Source organism: Acinonyx jubatus, chromosome A3 (genome assembly GCF_027475565.1).
Source record: "Acinonyx jubatus isolate Ajub_Pintada_27869175 chromosome A3, VMU_Ajub_asm_v1.0, whole genome shotgun sequence".
Lineage (NCBI taxonomy): Eukaryota > Metazoa > Chordata > Mammalia > Carnivora > Felidae > Acinonyx > Acinonyx jubatus.
The window spans coordinates 83,800,797-83,810,739 of NC_069388.1; the positions used below are offsets into that span (position 1 = coordinate 83,800,797).

At 44.1% G+C, this 9,943-nt stretch overlaps 1 long non-coding RNA gene across 1 annotated transcript in view; it reads left to right on the forward strand.

Moving 5' to 3' along the window:
• Positions 1 to 9,943, forward strand: part of LOC113603214 (uncharacterized) — a 57,177-nt gene that overhangs the window by 29,766 nt on the left and 17,468 nt on the right. Inside the window, exon 6 of the long non-coding RNA XR_003424755.2 lies at positions 8,985 to 9,170. This is a non-coding gene — a long non-coding RNA (uncharacterized LOC113603214). The remainder of the gene's footprint in view (positions 1 to 8,984; positions 9,171 to 9,943) is intronic.

Genomic DNA, 9,943 nt, shown 5'->3' on the forward strand with positions numbered 1-9,943 from the left:
GTGCTATGGATTATCACCACAGTAAGCTTGCCTGTGCCCAAATTGGACTGTCCTCAGAGGGGTTAGTGTGGCCAGGTATGTGATCTTTTATATCGATTCCCATCTCTTCTTCCCCAAATGGTAATCTCAGTCCACAGAACTAACAGAGCAAACTTTAAATTCCCATCTTTGGCTCAGATCACCTAAGAAAATCAGTCTAGAAACACACACACACACACACACACACACACACACAGCAGTGCATACAAAAAGCCAAATGGCTTTTCACAGCACTCATAAAACTTCCTTACTTCAGTCTCAGGAATTTTTCAGAATAACCCTTTGGCCCTCTTTAAGAGAAGGTCCATCTGATGAAAATGTAATAGCTCTATGGAATAAAAAATTGCAGAATTAATAATTCAGAGCTACTATTAAATCAATGTGCTTCCTGTTGATTTGTCAATATGGACTTTTCCAATTAGACAATTTTATTACAGTGATGAATACAAAAGGCACAATTTAGAGACTACTGTTCTAAGTTATGGTCCGGTTAGCGTAACACTCCATATTTGCTATTGAATAAATGTGATGGCTGTAGCCTTCTAAAGATTAATGGGACTTTATTGGCAACTGAGTCTGCTCCTGTCCCTGGTGAGGATCAAGCAGGACTGACTTCTTCACATATCCCCAAAGGATCCTTCCTGACCATTGTAATGGCCCATCACCTCCCCCCCCAGGGTCCTCTCCCATCCCATATCCAGAACACCCACCCTGCAGATGACAGGTGTCACGGACAGTGCCTGAGTCCCAAACCAAGTCCCACTTTCACTGGCAAAGACAGCAAATAAAATTCCTTCTTCATCTACATGAGGTCCTGTAGAATTTGTCAAATGGAAAGCAAGTGCGTCAAAGGTTCACAGTCAATGCAATCAAACCCAGGGGATCTCTGTTGTGAGTAATGTATTAGTACCTGACTTATTTAGCCTGCTGCAGGAGAAGGGACACCAGATACAGAGCAGAAGAACTGAGGGAAGTCCTGGATCTACTACATTCTAGCAGTGTCACCTGAAGCAATTTGCTCAACTGCTCTGAGCCTTGGTTTCCTCATCGGTAGAATGGGGATAATAACCTCTACTTTCTGGAGTGGGAATAATTACATAATAAAAGAGTATAATTCTTCTGACACATATCAGATCCTCAGGAAAGTATCTGTTCAGTTTACTGACAGGACCTGTGCGTCAAGGAAGAGGCAGGTCTCCCTCCTTGACAACATTTTAGTAATTATTTTCCTCTTTATCTGACTGGGAGCACATGCTTTTTTGGACCATGAATGATCTGTGAGCAGCATTTTTGCTTCCCCTCTGAATTTGTTGTGGGACACCTCTCTTAGCTTGCAAGTACTTTGATGGCAAAGATGGTGTCACCTGCCTTGAAGTGAATGACAAACCAGGCAGACAATTTTGCTTCCTTCCTTATTTTTAAGGCCCCCAAAGCATGGGTGAGCAAAGTCCAAATTATCCCTGTTGACTTTTTCTCCCCTCACATACACACTCAAGCTCCTCCTGGTCAGCTCCTCTGAATTGTCAGAGGACACTTCAGTCCTAGAAGGTGGATAGAATGACCAACTCCTCCGGGTCTGCCTGGCACTTTTCTGGGTTTTTAACTAAAAGCCCAGCAACATCCCAGGACAGGTGATCATGCTTAGAGGGGAGGAGCCCTGGCATGTGGATTGGAATAACCTCTCTAAGAGGCCTTTACCTGTTGTATGCAGAGCAGACCTCGTGGCTGCCACTGGGTGCTTGACTCACTGGGTTTGCACTGCCTTGCATCTTGCTTCAGAGTTTGCTTCTCCTTGGAGACTAGCACCAGGGTCACTGGAGTGCTCCTGCCTCGGGCCTCACTGGGCCTGGTAAATAACAGCCCAGCCTGAGGGACGAGGCCCTCTTGGGTGTCCTTTCCCCATGGCAGGCAGGCACATGGGAGCTACACTAATTAACAGGTCCCATTTTTCTCCTTGCTTACTCAGGCTGCTCCTGACAGAGCTATGAGGGCAGGAGGCCCAGGGGGCCCAGAAATGTAGCCAGGTCTTCCCCAATGGTTACTAATGAGAATGTCCATGGGCTGAGAATTGCAGCTATTACTGGAATGACTCTTATGCAAGTTATTTATCGGTTGGTGATGTCTGCTGTTGTATCCAACATCAAACAATTATGTATGCTTGTTCCCCACCCAGGGATCTTGAGGTCTTTGTTTCTATATGCTTTTCAGGGTTCTGCCCACCCTCATCCTGGTTACTCTGTTTTCCTTACTCATGCTCTCGTGTCTTCTGTGCTGGTTTCCTCATAGGTCTGACCTTTTAGATTTGCAGGAGGCTGTCTCAGTTGCTGGTTTTGCAAGTACAGGCCTCAAGCTAGACCTGCAGCATGTGAAGAGCAGGGCTGTGGCCAAGCCTCCCCAAGCATGCTGTTTTGGCTTGCCCAGTTGCCATTCCCCTGTATCTTGTAGTGATAGTAGCCTCACTTTGGTATAGGAACCACCCAATCTTCTCCACGTTGTCTGGACTTTGTGGGCTTGGGCCTAAATAATGGGAGCACTTGTTGTCCTTGACCATCACAAGTTAGCTCAGGGAAGCCCTGGGGCCAGCAAGGCCAATGAACCTTGATCCCAAGATCTCTACTGGATCTGGTAGGGGAACATGCCTTCTGCCCACAGGGGCTGCTCAGTTGAGCTGATATACACTCGGTCTCTTCAGCTACCATGTAGGGAGAGCCTGCTTGAAAATGCAGTCAGTCCAGACCAATAACAGGTGCAATGGGTATCCACTGTATCTGCCTTTACGGCATGCACACCCCTATTCTTAAAATAGCACTTTGATTTCCCTCTGGGGGACCACCACTCCACCATTTCATGGATTGTTATTTGGACAGTCAATCAAGGAGTCTGTTCTCCTCTGGTCAAGGCATGAGCACATGATCTCACCAGCCGATGAGACTGTGTCCTGAGAATTTGAACAGTACAAGGAGGGAATACAGATGGAGGTGACTCTGAGACATAGAGAAAATAGGAGTGTCATCTGCCAGATCCCCAGAGCTGCCTTGCTTTCTTTCCTGTCCACAGCCTGATTCTTCAGCTCTTCCTTCAGTTCCATGAGCTACCTGAGGTAGCTTGATAATATCCCAACCTGGCTAGGCTGAACTACACTTACCAGAATTCCCTTTCCTGTATGTTTTCATGTCACGTGGGCCAGGAGAGGGATTCTGGGAATCCCTTTATAAAAAGAAGAAAAAAAGTTAATAGTGAGGACTAGGTATCCATGCATACAAGAGAAAATCCCAAGTTTTGAACTTAAACACAAAACAAGTACATTTGTCCATCATGTGGAAGAAGTTGAGGGTAAACAGCCTCAGGCAGGTGTGATGGTTCTCCACCATCTGTCCCCAGGCTCCTCATGCTCTGTATTCTGCTGTCCCTGTAGTGCAAGCCCGTGCTCACCGTAGTGGCCACAACTAGCTAAAAGAGAGGCTGGCAAACATAATCTTTATTGTGTGCTACAATAGAAATGGGTTCCTGTTATTGAGGGAGGAGGAAAGAGTAGGCAGGGGAGGCCACTGCTGCCTGCGTAATGGGAGAAAACAGGGCTGTGCCGAGGGTGGAAAGGAAGCCAGCGCCCAGTCTATGCTAGAACACATTTTCCTTCCCGCCCCCCTCCCAATCCTGCACTCAATCAATGCTCCCTCCATGTCTCCTGCTCTCATGAAAATCCCTGCTAAAGGCTCCATTCACTGTGATAACACTATTTCACAGGACTTTTATCCTTAATGTAGCGAAACAGATGGGGGGAAAATGCATCAAACAACTTACACCAATATATGAAAAAGAAGAGGTTAAGAGTCTGGGTTCTAGGGGATTGATAAACCATGTTTCTACTCCTGGATCTCCTGTGTCCTAGCTGTGGGATTTTGAGCAAGTCTCTTAATCTCCTGAATCCTATTTTTCAATTGTAAATTTCAACAATAGTACTGACCTCAAAGTTTTGTGGTGAGGATTGAAGGAGAAACACTTAGTATAGTGCCTGGCATATAGTAAATGCTCAGTAAACATTAGCTGCTATTATTGTCACTATTATCATCTGTATGTACGTCATCTTAGTCAAGTCTCTTTAGAGACATGCTAATGGTTTTCTCCCTGGGTTCATTCTTCACTGTTTTCTTCAGCTTCAGTAACTTGAATGGTGAGAGAGAGAATGAGGCTTATGACACTTCTAAGAAGCTTTACTGGGCAGACTTGGAAAATCCATGGCATGCCCCAGAGGCCCTTAGTGGATGAGGAGAGACTGGGGCCACCAGGACTCTTCAGCTGAGAACTTTGGCTCTGTCTTCTTTGGAATCTTTAGTTTATGATCTCCCAGGAGTTCAGGGACCCCTGGGTGGGTGGTAACAGTTGCCCCTAATCCATTGTTCAGCTAGTGTGAGGACCAGGTCAGCACTCACAGGGTTCCAGATGTGCTTGCTGCAAGCTCAGGCTCCCTCTGAGTGTGAATGTGGTTTCTCACCAGATAAGGGATATGCTCAGCCCAGATCAAACACTTATCTCCAGGGTGCTGAGAGCCAAACTCTGCTTCTGTTCCTGCCTGGTATTTATTTGCTTACCCTTATCACCTCTGAAGGTGGTGGTGTTTGTGCACCTGATCTCAGTTTCTGGCTTGGTAGACTGAAAGGTGCCCTCGTTCTCGGTGGGGGTGGGAGGTGGGGGGGTGGGGGGGGGGTGGATGGAGCATGGAACAGCCTCCAGGTGGTGCAGGGTGAAGAGCACTGGATGAGGGGGTCAGGAGACAAAGCTCCTGAGTCTGTATACAAACGGAGGGATGGGGCTCAGCAGACTCAAAGGCCTCTTCCAGAGCTGACGTTCTGTTTTGCTACAAAAACCCCAGTGGGAGCATTCTTAGGGGGAAGAAAGAAAAGTTGAAGACTTAAAATGAGCAGGAAATGTGAGTGTCTTCAGCCTCTTGTGTGAGGGAGAATTGTGAATCTCTTTTGACCACACTTTACTTTGTGCTGCCTGTTTTAGCTGTGTGGTCACAGTGCCAAAAGTGGACAGATGCAGGGCTCCTGCTCATTGAGTTGTTCGTGCAGAAATGGCTTGTAAAATCAGTGACTATATCCCATGCAAATATGGAACAAGGAAGGGGGGATTCTAGAATATTTGCAGGAAGATAGCCGATGGTATAAAGAGGTCTTTACTTGGAGAAATACTTAGAACTTAATACTTAGAACAATTAGAAATACTTAGAACAATTAGAACTTACAGAATGAATGGGTGATAGGAGGTGGGGCATAGATTATTTACTTTACAAGATAATGTCCCACTTTATAAAAAGCTAAATGTTTCCTTTTGGAAGTCAGCTCTCATGGTGCACTAAAAGGTTGAATCTATAATAAATCTAATTATACAAGTTTTGGCTAATAAATCCATTGTGTACAAGCTTAGCCATGCTGTAAAGTGTTTTTCTCCTTGTAAATACTCTCATTTTTAGAAGAAATTTCTATAAGATAATGTCTTTCTTGCGGTCCAGTTTGACTTGTGTGCCTGCTGTGAATTGAACAATGAAGGTTTTCCAGTTGCATCTGAAGGGCAAAATCTATTTTCTTCTGTGATCCCCAATGCCCACACTTTCCCACAAGGGGGCAGCACACCACAGGGTCTTTAGGTGTAACAAAGGCCTGGGATTCAGAAAGCACAGCCCTAGGAGAGAGTGACTCCTTCCCAGAGGGAAGACAATTCACTAAAAGCTGTTAAGAGGCAGATCTTATAGTACCTTGGCATAATTGAAAGCCCTAAGTATCTGCCAGAAACCTTTTGGTTGTTCTCACATAGAAAAAGGATGAAATCATTTTGTGTGAGGGACAGTTCTTCAGTATTAACAAATTATTTTTTCTGTATCTACACAAAATTTATCCACCTAAGTCACCAACAAAAGTAATTTTAGGCAGAGACCTATACACTGAATCATAAATACATTGTTTTCCCTTCAAGTTTCGTTTGTGAGTTTATGGAAATGCATGAGGTCAAGTGTTCCACTCATGTTGTATTCCAAGTCTTTGCACTGCCCAGTGGACAGAAGCAGTGCTTAGAATTTGAAACAATTTGTTATTAAGTAAACACAAATTTTCCAGGAAAGAAATTTAGAATAGAAGATCAGTTTCAGTTTTAGGGAGAACTTCCCTTTCATATTTTTGTACAGGGCTAGGCTTCCATTAAATGTATGTAAAGGATAATAAAAGATTTAACAGGTCAGGAAAACAAGTAATTCCACTGTGTCATGTCTATACTAGCTGAGGGAGAAGATGCAATTCCCAAAAGTGTATATTGGTTGCCAAGATCTAGATCCAGCCTGAGGAAGTATGAATTGATCACTCCCTGGTTTTCACCTCATGGGAGAACTTAGGGATGTGTTATGCTAGACTATTATTCTGTGACACTGGCCAAATCCATTATGTCTCCTAATATTCATTCCCCTGTCTTTCTCAGAACTCCTGGATGTGAGTTGAGTATACCATTGCATAGAATAAGTCTGTTTCTCAACCTTTCTATGGCAGGTGTGGCCATGTGACCAACATGGCCAAAGAAATGAAAGCAGAAGTGATATTCTTTAAGTGACAGGGTATCCTTTCTCTTCTTACTTTCTTGATGGTTGGAATTGGATGTGATGGTTGGAGCTGGAACAGCCCCAGTGATGATGGATGATGAGGTAAAAGATACACAAGGAAGATGGTAGAAAAACAAGATAGGGTCAGGTCTCTTGTTATAAAGCCACCATAGCAGCCTAGACTGCCAACCTAGATGTTTGGAAGAGAGAAATAAAAATAATTTTATTTTTAAATAAAAATAATTTGGGGGTTTTGCCATAATTTCATAATTTTTTTTATCACCAATTTATATGTATTGAATGTTGTGTGAAGGGCACTGCTGGATGATCTGGCTTTAAGTTGACTTAAGGACAGAGTTGGATCAGGACCCCCAGAAACAAAGTTCAGTTGTTAAAAAAATCCTTCCTGAAAATTGCTTCAGTGCTACTACATAAATAAATGCAGCTGTATTTGGTCACAGCCATAGCTGTTTCTGACATCTGTGTTTTCCCTGGCAGCAGAGGTTGTGTTTATCCTGAATCTCCCTTTATGACTTAAAACACAGCCAGAATCTGTTCCTGCATTCAAACTTGATGGTTGATGGAAAATATACAAAACCTATGGACATTAATGGCCATGGCCTTGTGAGGCCAATGTGCATCTGCTTTCTCTGTGTTGTTCTGATTAGGAACCACCCACTTTTCTGGTTCAAGGTTAAGGACAGGCAGATCTTCTTCCCTCTAGATCCCGAAACAGTGACACAGATTTGCAGGATCTGGATAAAAGAGAGTTTTTGTGCAGCTACTTGTCCACCCTAGCCCTGTGGTACAGACGAAGGGGCGATTCTACTGGCCAAAGAACTGCCCCCCACTCCAGGCAGCGTAGAGGGGTGTGGGTGGAGTGGGGTGGGGGCATCGTCCTAGCAGCCCTGAGTCCTCAGCTGTCTGGATGTGGGACAGGACTTCCATGAGCAGATCCCAGCAGGTCTAAGAACAGCATGGGCTCAGTGCCCCCAGGCTCTCTCAGGAGGCAACACCAGGCCCCCTGGCTTATAGGGACTGCTGGGCATGGCCCAGCTCTGAGGGAGAGCTCTGTGCAGCTCTGTGCAGCTCTGGCAGCCTAATCCCACCCAGATTAATGAGGTGGGGCTACACAAGAAAACAAGGGTGGACCTGCAGGGATGAGGTCTTCCTGGGCAAAAAAAAAACAACCAGTCCTTTTTAAGGAACATAGCTAAAAGCCAACTGCCCACTTATTTTCCAAATTAGCCATAGCGACTGAATGCAGATTGAGATATTATACTCAGGTTGCATAAACCAGCCTTGTATCCAAAGCCTATTTGCTACTTCACCTACTTTAGGGGACAATCTGGTGACCAAAGGAAAACATGTCTTGACAAAGTAGCACTTGCCTAGAAGGGCCTAGACCCCATAATCAGAATTATTCCAGGGATCCCTTACCAAAATATTTTGATAGTTTACCACCACCCCTAGCAAAGTGCCACATGTTTATGCTAAACAAGAATGGAAACAAGTACACTAAAATGTACACAATATCTAAGTTGGGTTTTTAGGTTGTACTGAGGCCTGGATGAATTATTTCTAAATGCTGTGAATGTCTGCTTCTAATCTGGCCCTCACAGGAAGCAATGCAGCACATGAGGTAAGTTGACAGAAGGTGCACCTACTGGCAAACCTAAGCATTGTGGTAGCTAAGAGGCTCACTTCTCATGGTATACAAATGAAGTGCCATTTTGTTTTTGCATGTTTGGTTTATATGGATGGTCTCTTGCAGGAGACCCCCATCATTGTGTGGGATACCAAAAACTAGACCCAAGGACTGAGGGGGTCCACACTGAGGTAATGCCTGGTCCAGGAGACTAGCTGGACTCCACAGGGGATCACCAACAGTTGGTAGTAGCTCCTAGTTGTGTAATAAAGCTTGTGAGGCTCAGAGAAAATGAGTACCATGATTGATTAATAATGGCTGCAATAAATTAGGGGCAGGGAGGGGTGTAAGCAGTTGAGTGGGATAGAGGACTTGCATTCCAACTAACAAATTTCATCAATTTTAACAAGCCCATCACTCCTCTCCCTCCTTTTTTACATCTTTGAAATTGAGATGCATCTTGTATCACCAAGCCAGATTGTATTTTCCAAAAATGGACACAATATTTTAAGTCTCACAGGCTCGTCCAGAACCTAGCCAAGCCCCCATCAAGAAGTAGAATTTATATCTTCTCTCCTTGAACAGGGGGTGTGTGGGGGGGGACTTTGTGACTGCCTCAACTAATATCATGTGGCAAAAGTGACACTAAATGAATTATGAAGCTAAGCTATTTAAAAATGATATTGCTTCTACCTGGCCTCCTCTTTTCAGATGCTCATCCTTGGAACTCAGCCACCATTGGTCTGAAGAAGCACATGCCATGTGGAGAGGCCCCTGGTTCTCAGGCCTGGCTGAGGTCCCAGCTGACAACTTGCAGGCCATATGAAGGCTACATTGGAAACATATCCTCCAGCCCTAAGTCTGGCTGCCTGACTGAGGCTGCACGGAGCACAGATAGTAAGTTTCCCAGTGATTTGTTACACAGCAATAGATAACTGAACGATCCTGCTAGATCCTGGTAAGCTGGCAGCAATCATGACAACAGTTGTCACAGCTGGCATGTGTACACCAAATTTGTAGAGTAAGTGACAATTAATTAAAGACCATGTTTTAAAGAAATCCTGCCTCACCAACATTTTTTGTGGTACAAAGGACAATACCGTAAGGGAAACATGGAAAGGTGATGTAGAAGGCTCAGACTCTGAATAGGCAGAAATCTGAGGCATACCATACCAAATTTATTTTGTATATATTTTCCTTTATAAGGATGATCTAAGTTTAAAAGACCATTCAAGGAATATTAAAGAAATGCTAAGTGATAAGAAGTGTGCATTGGTTTCACTGGCAGCGTTTTCCTTTCTCTGTGGCAGATCATCTTACAATCAATGACGTCTTAGATTTAATGATAGAAGTATTTACTATCCTTGACTTAAACCTCTCTAATTATACCATCAAACACAAGTTTTCTGAGAAAGAATTTCACAAATTTTTTATTTTTCCTTGAAAATTGAAAAAACAAAACCAAAATCCAGCAGGTATAGGCTTTTTTAAAGTTCAATTGAATTCTTTTCATGTTTATTTATTTTTGAGAGAGACAGAGCATGCACGGGGGAAAGGCAGAGAGAAAGAGAGAGAGGGACACAGAATCTGAAGCAGGCTCTAGGATCCGATCTGTCAGCACAGAGCCTGTTGTGGGGCTGGAACCCACAAACCGTGACATCATGACTGAG